Here is an 8,661-nt window from a genome sequence, read left to right on the forward strand (position 1 = left end):
AGCTGGAACCAACTTCCAAGGGAAGTGGTGCTGGCCCCTACCCTGGGGGTCTTTAAGAAGAGGCTGGATGCCTACCTGGCTGGACTCGTTTGAGTCCCGTTTCTCTTTTTGGGGTTTTTTGTTGTTCTCCCGCCCTGGCGGGGGGTCGGGCTAGAAGATCTACTAGGTCCCTTCCGACCCTTAATCTATGAATCTATGAATCTATGAGCCTGCTCCTATGCACTGTAATTGCAATGCATCAAAGCAGCCTCTGCGCTCATGTACATGAACCCATTGATTCCCTGGAGGGCAAGTGGCAACTTTCTTAGCACTGCTGGATGTTGTTGGACCCAACCAACTTTGACATTGACACTTTACCATCAGACTGGACAGATCAGACAGAATACCCGAGTAACACTGCTGATTATGGATGCGACTAAAACAATGATAAGACTGAAATATTAGTACATAGAAGGTCTGACAATAGTTAGCACAGGGGAAAGACACTCAGGAGATCTACTTCTATTCCTGGCTCCGCCACAGATCATATTCTTGGGCAAATCACATAATCTATTTATGCCTTACCTTCCCTGACTGTCAAACTGTGGGATAATAATAAGTATCTTAATATTTATCCACTCTCCTTGGGGTGAGGTTTGATTCCCTACTGTTTGTTAAGTACTTGGAGAACCTCCAGGGAATGGGGTTGAAGATGCAGGAAATATTAAGTGACTGTAGTAGAAAGCTTCCTGCAGCTGCTGTGTTAGTACACACAACATCAAGCAGTCAGGATTAGATACCCTATATACCAATTGCTAGCCCACATCCTGTTGAATGGTGAAACAGCCTTACTGACCCCTAGGAGCCAAGTTCCCAGGAGGCTGACTTGGCGCACAGCCATGAGCTAACAGTTCCTCACCTAGAATCATGGGTCTGTGGCAGCATCTTAGGGGCAGGATGTTGAAGGGCATGTTGTTGAAATACTCAGCTGACCTGGGTATCTAAATCAATAAGTAGACCCAAGCCAAAGGGAACAAGATGGAATGCAGCCATCATTCAGGGACACTCATATCCACCCCACTCTTGAGGTCATTGTCGCAGGTCCCAGACTCCCCCTAGCGCCCTTTCACTAAAAGCATGAAAAAAATCCAACACATCTTGCCTAGATTTACAGGTCCTGCCTAGATCCAGACTTCACTAATTCCAGTTATGATGTGCTTCTGTTTATATATCTCAGAGTCTTCGTCTCCGGTACCAAATTCTCTCAAAGACACCCAATTCCTCATTTTCTAAATTTCCTATTCAGACACTTCCCCACAAAATCCAGAGCCCATGGAAATCCAGAGAACATCCAGTGGAAATAATCCAAAACTAACAGAGAAATAAAAGAATAACCATTAACACACCCTTCTACCTAAAAGAAATAGAATGATATTTGCCTCTTATCTCAAACGGCATCCTGCCCCTGTGCAAATCCTTAACCCTCAGGAGAATGATTATAATACCCAAATCCAGCCACTACTAGCATTTACAAGCCACCTTCCATGTCCACACCCCCAGGAAATGGTCCTCTGCATGGCTGGAGAGCACAGACATGTCAGGAACTGGGCACAGAAGAGAGTAAGGTGCCAGACATTGCTCCTTGACCTATATCCAAGCAAGACTAAATAATTAATAATCCCCACTTTATCAGGTCTACGGCAACCTCCCAGTTGCTAACAGATGAGCTCTGCACATGCATTTCAAATGCAGGCTTGGTAGCACAGTAAAAAAGGAGCAAGATTACCTGTCAAGAACTTGGACAGCTCCACTTGACCAGGTGTCCCAGACCTAGGAATAAAGACAAGAGACAAAGAGACGGAGATATCCAACAGCTCACAGTCCTCTGCACCGAGGAGAGGGAGTTAGTTTAGGTGTCTACACATTCATTTCAGGAGCCGTACAACAAGATGAGCGCTATTTATTCTGCTCCCAGTTAGCGATATGGAAAGCAGCATGAGCACTGCCTGTGATCTCCTTCTGATGGCAGTCCTGAGTAGTGACAGCAAGTGAAACTTAAAAAGTTCATTTTAACTCAGCTGGAATCTCATAGCAAAATGAAAAAAAAAATCCCCAACCAAACCACCAAGTGAGACAGCCCTTACAACTGCCTTGCCTACTAAAAATAAGGTCAGTTTTCAAAAGTGAAATGAATGATCTGAATAGAAAGGGCAGATCACTTCACAAATTCCCCACTTCCAACAGGGGCCAGTTATATTTTCATTGAACTTAGAAGGTGAAAGCTACAAAAACTGTAACATCAACCTGGCTTGAGATGACACAAAGCGGTTAATACCCAGGATACAAAGTCCTCTCAGGGACTTTTGCCATGAACCATGGATAACATATACTGTTGGACACCAGTCTGAGTTAGAGCTTGGGATACTTTGTGCAGTTTAAAAAGTTGTTGCGTGGCTGTAAATACTGTATTTTATAGTATTGCTGTGAGTGGTAACTAGCTCCTGGCAAAGGCCCCTTAGAGAATTTTGCAGATAAGAGCACAGTATTTTAATGTGCATGTTTTAGTATCTCAAACACCACTACACAGATGTGTAAGATGACTTTTAATACCTCAGGGGCAATCAAACCAAATGTTAAAATATGAGCCAAGTTTTATCTTGATCCACTCCCTTTGTAAACACACTGAAGAAATTAAGAGCCAGAATCTGATACCCATCCTCACATCAAGAAGACACTTCCTTATACTATCAATAGATTTAAAAGAACCAAGACTAAATAATTTTTCTCAGAACTGCACATAGAGATTCTCAGTGGGGCTTAGGTTCCTGGGTCATTTAGAAGCCTAAGTCCCATTTTCAAAGTCACTTGAAGCCATTTGAAAATGTCATCTTTAGTCATTCTTTTGTAGCAAGGTTGATCTGACAACAGAAACTCTGGACTGGGATTCCTTAAATTTGTGTTTACATCCTAGCTCTGCCACATACTTCCTGAGTGATCTGGGGCAAATCACTCGGTGCTTCAGTTTCCCATTTGTAAAACAAGAATGACAACATTAACTTGGCATCTTGCCTAATCAGAATGTGAACTCTTTGGGGCAGAGATGTCTCCAACTATGTGTTCGCACATTCCTTACCATGGGTGGGCTCTAATTTTGGTTGCAACTCCTAAATAAGTGGTTCTCAAACTTTTTAGACTCAAGACTCCTCACTACACTCGAGGCACCCCTCAGAAAATGCCAGCTCTTAGCTTTCACTTGTTTTTTGACCATGGAAAAATAATGAAGCAACTCCTCTGTGAAGGACTCAGAAAGACCACAACATGTTAGAATGTTTTTGACACTATGGATACTTATTTAAACTAATCTCTGAGTTTATTTAGTGAATCCTGTGTAAGCATTTGTACATCTAAAAAGCTAATATTGCATAGTACTCCACAACACCCCTTAAAAGGATGTCACAGGACCCCAGCACCCTAGTTAAGGATTAGTGGCCTAAATGTTAATGAAATTTTTAAAAAAATGTAACTGTTATGAGAACCAGATATTTAATGTAAACCAAAATCAATCTACAATCTTATAGACTTCCAGTGACGGAGATTCCAAAACCTCCTCAGGCAATCTGTACCATCATTTAACCATCTTCATAGTTAGAAAGTTTTCCTTATATCCAATATATATTTTCTTTGTTCAAGTTTAAGTCCATGATTTCTTGTGCTGCCCCTTGTGGACACAGAAAGCAATTGATGAATATCCCCTTCATAACAGATCTTTTTGTATTTGAGGACTTGTGATCAACTTCCCTCCTAAATATTTTCTTCTCCAAACTAAATAATTCCAGTTCTTCCAATTTTTCCTTGCATTTATGTTTCCTAATCTTTTAATATTTTTTTTTGCTCTTTTCTGGATCCTTTCCAATTTGTCCACGTATTTCTTGAAATGTGGACCCAGAGTATTAGACATTCTGGGGCATCCTTCACCAGTCCTGAAAGAAGTGGAAGAATTGCTTCCTGCTTCTTGCAAATTATATTTACTACACCTCTGTCTGTTGTTAAATTTTATTGCAACAGTAGCTTGCTGTCCATTATAATACCGATATCTTTTCACGTAGGACTGAAGCCTAATCTTGTGCTCCCTGTTTTTGTAACTGCGTTTTGAATGTTCCTTTCCAAGCACAGTACTTTGCCCTTGTCTTTACTGAATTTAACTTTATCTATTTCAGATGATTTTCCCACATTTATAAAGGTCATTTTAAATCCAAGTCTTGTGCCTCTCTTAATTTGGTGCCATCTGCAGATTTACTAAGTGTATACTCAGTCCCATCCTTCAAGTCATTAATGGAAATATTGAGTAGTATCAGACTCATGACAGACCCCCAAAATATCCCAAGTGATATCTCTTTCCAATTTTACTACTCTTTGAACACATTTATTTAACCATATATGCACCTCCCTGCTAGTAATTTCAGCTAGACCGTATTTCCATATCTTATTTATGGGCACATCTTCACGAGACACTAAATGCACAGTCAACTAATAGTAATGCACATTAGCGAATCCCAGCAAAAGCCATGCTAATGCACTAATGCACAACAGAATTAGTCTTCTGTGCATTAGCATCATGTAAAAAAACATGTGCCAGTGCTACTGTGCAGTAGTACCAATTATGGCACATTGATGCACATGTAGATGTGCTGTATGAGAATATGATGAGGATTATTATGAGAGACTTTTCCTTTTTTAAAACACTTTTAATTATTGTGATGCCAGGCTACAGCTGTCTGTCTGGGGAAGGCTTCCCTTGCCAGTTGCTTGCAAGAGTAAGAAAATGAGAATACAAGTGAGCTTTTGAAGTCATCACTTTTATGGCAGGGTCATATGTGCTTATGATGGCAGTAGCATGCAAGGTCTATCTAAAAACTATGAAATGGCTAGGAAAGATCTAGTTTTTACTGCAATGAAGCAGAAATCTCTGTATACATCCTTATTTCCTGTCTGTGTTTTTTCTTCCAGAAAGTAAATTGGTCACAATACACAATGGATAATACCCCTTGGGAGTTTAATATGGTACACCCCATCATTTGGACAGATATCGATAGATACAAGGTAGTTTCATCCGCAGTTAATCTCTACTCTCATTAGGACCTGTTGTGTGCTCCAGCCTTTAATCTTATATAAAAGTGTAACAAAACTATGTTTTCACAGTAATTCTCCACATGTGCTTATCATTCAGAATCCATTACTTTGTGCTAATGAATATTTTGGCTAGAGATAAGGCTGGGGTGAGATTTTGAAAGGATAAAAATATGAATTGTCACATCCTATTCTAAAATTGAAGCATGATATTTAAGTTTATACTTCCTGATTTTTTTGTGGAGAGCAACCGTAACCCATGTGAAACAAAGAATGTTTGTTTCTGAATATAAATATGAGGGAATAACCAAGGACAGCAGTTGGCTAGAGCAGACAGAATAGCCTTACAACAAGGCATATGGTCTCACTAGGTTATTCTCTTTAAGTCACAGTTTTCACTATGTTATAGAATCATACACATACCCATCCACCTGTCTGGTGATGCTCTATTCATTGAGGTTGCTTTTAACTAATGGCTAGAATAAATTTCCACTTGAATTGCAGTTAATTCAGAACTGATCTTGATTTCAGCAGTATGGAGATGAGTGAGGTTTTATGTTATGTTAACTGCCCCCTTTAGAATGTATGCTTATGTCTTTTAATCTTCTAGTCTGCTTCAGCTGCACCAGAGAGAAAACCCATTACAGTTCTTGGTGTGAAGAAGCCAGTGGATATACCAGCATTTCAGCCCCAAAATGCTATTGCGAAGCTGGATATCAGATGACAACCCCAACAGCCTGAGGAAAGAATTTGAACCCATAAGGTAGGAATGGCTGCCGAGTACAGCAGAACCATGAAAGCACAACCAGCTTGGAGATAAGTTATAGTTAGGCATGAACCATGGGGGAAAGCAAAGCAGCACAGGGTAAAAGAGACAGGAAGCAATTTATCTTAGCAAGAGGCCATATTAGACAGGCTCTTCCATCAGTGATGTGATCTCCTTCTAGTCCCACATCCTCACCATAAGCCAGTGGCCTGGTGTGACAGGATTTGCAGCCTGCACTGGAACAAAGAGGGTTTCCTGCCTTCGTCTGCACAGGATGTTCTATGGCCACAATTCACTCCTCACAGCAAGAAGCAGTTATTGCCCCCTCATGCTATGCAGAAAAAAATATGGGGCTTATGGGACGGGGACACTTACATTGCAGGAAAGCAAGGTACAACTGCAGTTATAGAAAAAAAAATCTGGTACCTGGCTGTATATGGCCATTGAAAGAGGACAGCAACAGTGGGCATGAAGATGGATGTGCTCTTACGTCGGAGAATCCCCAGAAGAAAGGCTTCCATAGCAGGGGCTAGTCACTTCATCAGACCACTGGACATCCTGGTGTTAAGACAAATGAGATCACAGAAGTGAATGAATACAACAGAATCAACCCAAACTACAGTGACAAGTTACACCTGTGACTGGAACAGAAGGAGTCAGGACTGGGAAGCACTGGCAGCACTGTGTGGAGCCCTAAAGCAGAAATAAGTAAAGAGGTTGCAGATAGGGACTGAGAGGCATCAGAAGACGCATAGAGCTGAGGGCTGGGACAATCAGAAAATAACGGGGTTGCAGTCAGGATGAGGAACAGGGTTGTGGGAGTGGAAAGCCCAGGTTGGGTTAACAGCTAGACAGCAGGTCAGGCTGAGGCAGAGCTGTATATGGGGACACCACCCAGTTATCCTCCCTCTTTTGCATCTTTTATGTTTTTTTTTCTTTTGCTCAAGCAGAAAAAGTCAATTCACGCAAAATGTTCAACAGGAACTCTTAGGGGTGCAGGGGGTCTTCCCTGGCAGTGGTACTCTGTCCTATTCTATGGCAGGAAATACCCCCAAACAGTTATATTTGGGGAAATTGGAGAAGTTACTGCTTTTCTCCAGTCCTGTTCATAAGAAGGAAGCAGTACTATGAAACATGCCTAATCGTTCTTTTCATGGGAATGTCTGTACCTATTCTGCTGTGAATGTTGCTGCTGGTATATGTTCCAAGAGATACAAGGTCCCTTCTCTTCCTCCTATACCTACTGACCACAAAATGTTTTCAGCCAGGAATCTTCTAGCTCAACCCAATGAAACATCCTTCTAAGTCACCAGCAATTCTGCTCTTCCACACTGGACCAGTCACCACTAAAATACAATTAAGGAAGGCTATTAAACATAGACGGCATGTCCCTCTATGTGGGAACATGTGTTTTCCCAGGGACAAGTAGTAGCAGCACACCTTGTTCTGCTGCTACTTCTCCCTGGGGAACATCCACGCCATGCACGCTCTAACATGCAGCAGGTTTCCCTGGGTGGGGTAGGGGAGGCTGTGCTGGACCCAGCAGCCTTACCTGGAGTCCTGGGGGCCTCTAGGAGCTGCAGCCATGGCTCTCCTGCAGCAGGAAGCCTGGCCAGCAGCCAGAGCATGGCTCCAGTTGGCCAAACTCCGGTTTTGGGGGACATGTGCTGCCACCATGTGCACCAATGCACTTCTTTTTTGGCATGGGTTTTTTGACCCTGGGATATCCCAGAGTCAGCCCCCCTTTCACCATTCACCCATGCTGCAGAGTAGCAGTGCAGGGGACATCTACTTGTGTGGTGAATGGTGCTGCAGATGGGTCTGCGGTGCCACATACCACATGTCTGCACATGCCCAGACTGTTCTTCTTGGGATTGCTTCCTTTAAAAAGCAGATGCTGTCCTAGTGTTTCAAGCACCCTCCAGAATCTGAGCTTAATTCAATAGATTTTATTCTGCACTTTTACAAGAAAGTGCTTGAAATAATTAGAGCCCACATGGGCATCTCAATGGGGTTCCCAAGCCAGTATGATGGAGTCCTGAGGGCAGACTGCCAGATGTTGGTATTCCAAGGGAGGGTGGCAGATCTCACCAGAGGTCTAGATTGTCTTTTAGACTTCCAGTCTAGGAAGGGAGGCAGAGTGCATATTTCTAAGGTAACTTGGGTAGAAGGAAGAAGCAGCGACAGAGTTCCCCAAAGACACACCACTGGTGAGAGGATTTCCCTGAGGAACATGTAGCCTTCAAGGTTACTGGCTAAATACCTTCCCATGAAGGGGAACACATGCTTTTGTCCCACTCTGTCCTGATGGGACCATTCAGCAGATTGCCAGGCAAATCACACGGAGACTTCCATGGCACTAGTTGGAAAGGTACTTCATAGCCCCAAGACTGGTATGGCTTTGATGTTTGTGGGTATGATCTTCAGATACTGGGTCAGGTAGATTCATACCCCTGATGAGCACCTGAGACAGTTCTTACACTTGAATGCTGGAATGGGTGGAATATTGAATGTGTGAGCAGCTCAAAGCTGGATGCCCAGTTACATGGGCAGATAATGTTATAATAAGCATATGATGGGCAGAGTATCAGGCCAGATGTGCATCTTATAAACACCTCTGAATTTCTCAGGAACAAGTAGAAAAGCTTGCGTAACTAGGATGTCTTTAAGGAGAGACGTATTTTAAGTCTAACGAGAAGTCTTTAAGGAATGCAGTGCATTTACTGATGTACCTACTCCCAAGCTGCACTGTCGCAGTGCACTGAAGTGCCTGCTCCTAAAGAAGGACA

At 42.6% G+C, this 8,661-nt stretch overlaps 1 protein-coding gene across 3 annotated transcripts in view; it reads right to left on the bottom strand.

Annotated features, from left to right (window-relative positions):
- LOC109289207 (high mobility group protein HMGI-C-like) overlaps positions 1 to 8,661 on the bottom strand; it is a 42,948-nt gene that overhangs the window by 29,137 nt on the left and 5,150 nt on the right. For 2 of the 3 annotated variants that reach the window (XM_019505182.1, XM_019505180.1), the window contains exons 2-3: positions 6,299 to 6,430; positions 1,766 to 1,809 (exon numbers count right to left, since the gene is read on the bottom strand). The gene's annotated coding sequence lies outside the window, so the exon portion shown is untranslated. Of the gene's footprint in view, positions 1 to 1,765; positions 1,810 to 1,922; positions 2,012 to 6,298; positions 6,431 to 8,661 lie in introns of those variants that run through there. The other variant, XM_019505181.1, reaches the window with a different exon arrangement.

The sequence above is a fragment of the Gavialis gangeticus genome, unplaced genomic scaffold (genome assembly GCF_001723915.1).
Source record: "Gavialis gangeticus isolate Ggan-Ray unplaced genomic scaffold, GavGan_comp1, whole genome shotgun sequence".
NCBI lineage: Eukaryota > Metazoa > Chordata > Crocodylia > Gavialidae > Gavialis > Gavialis gangeticus.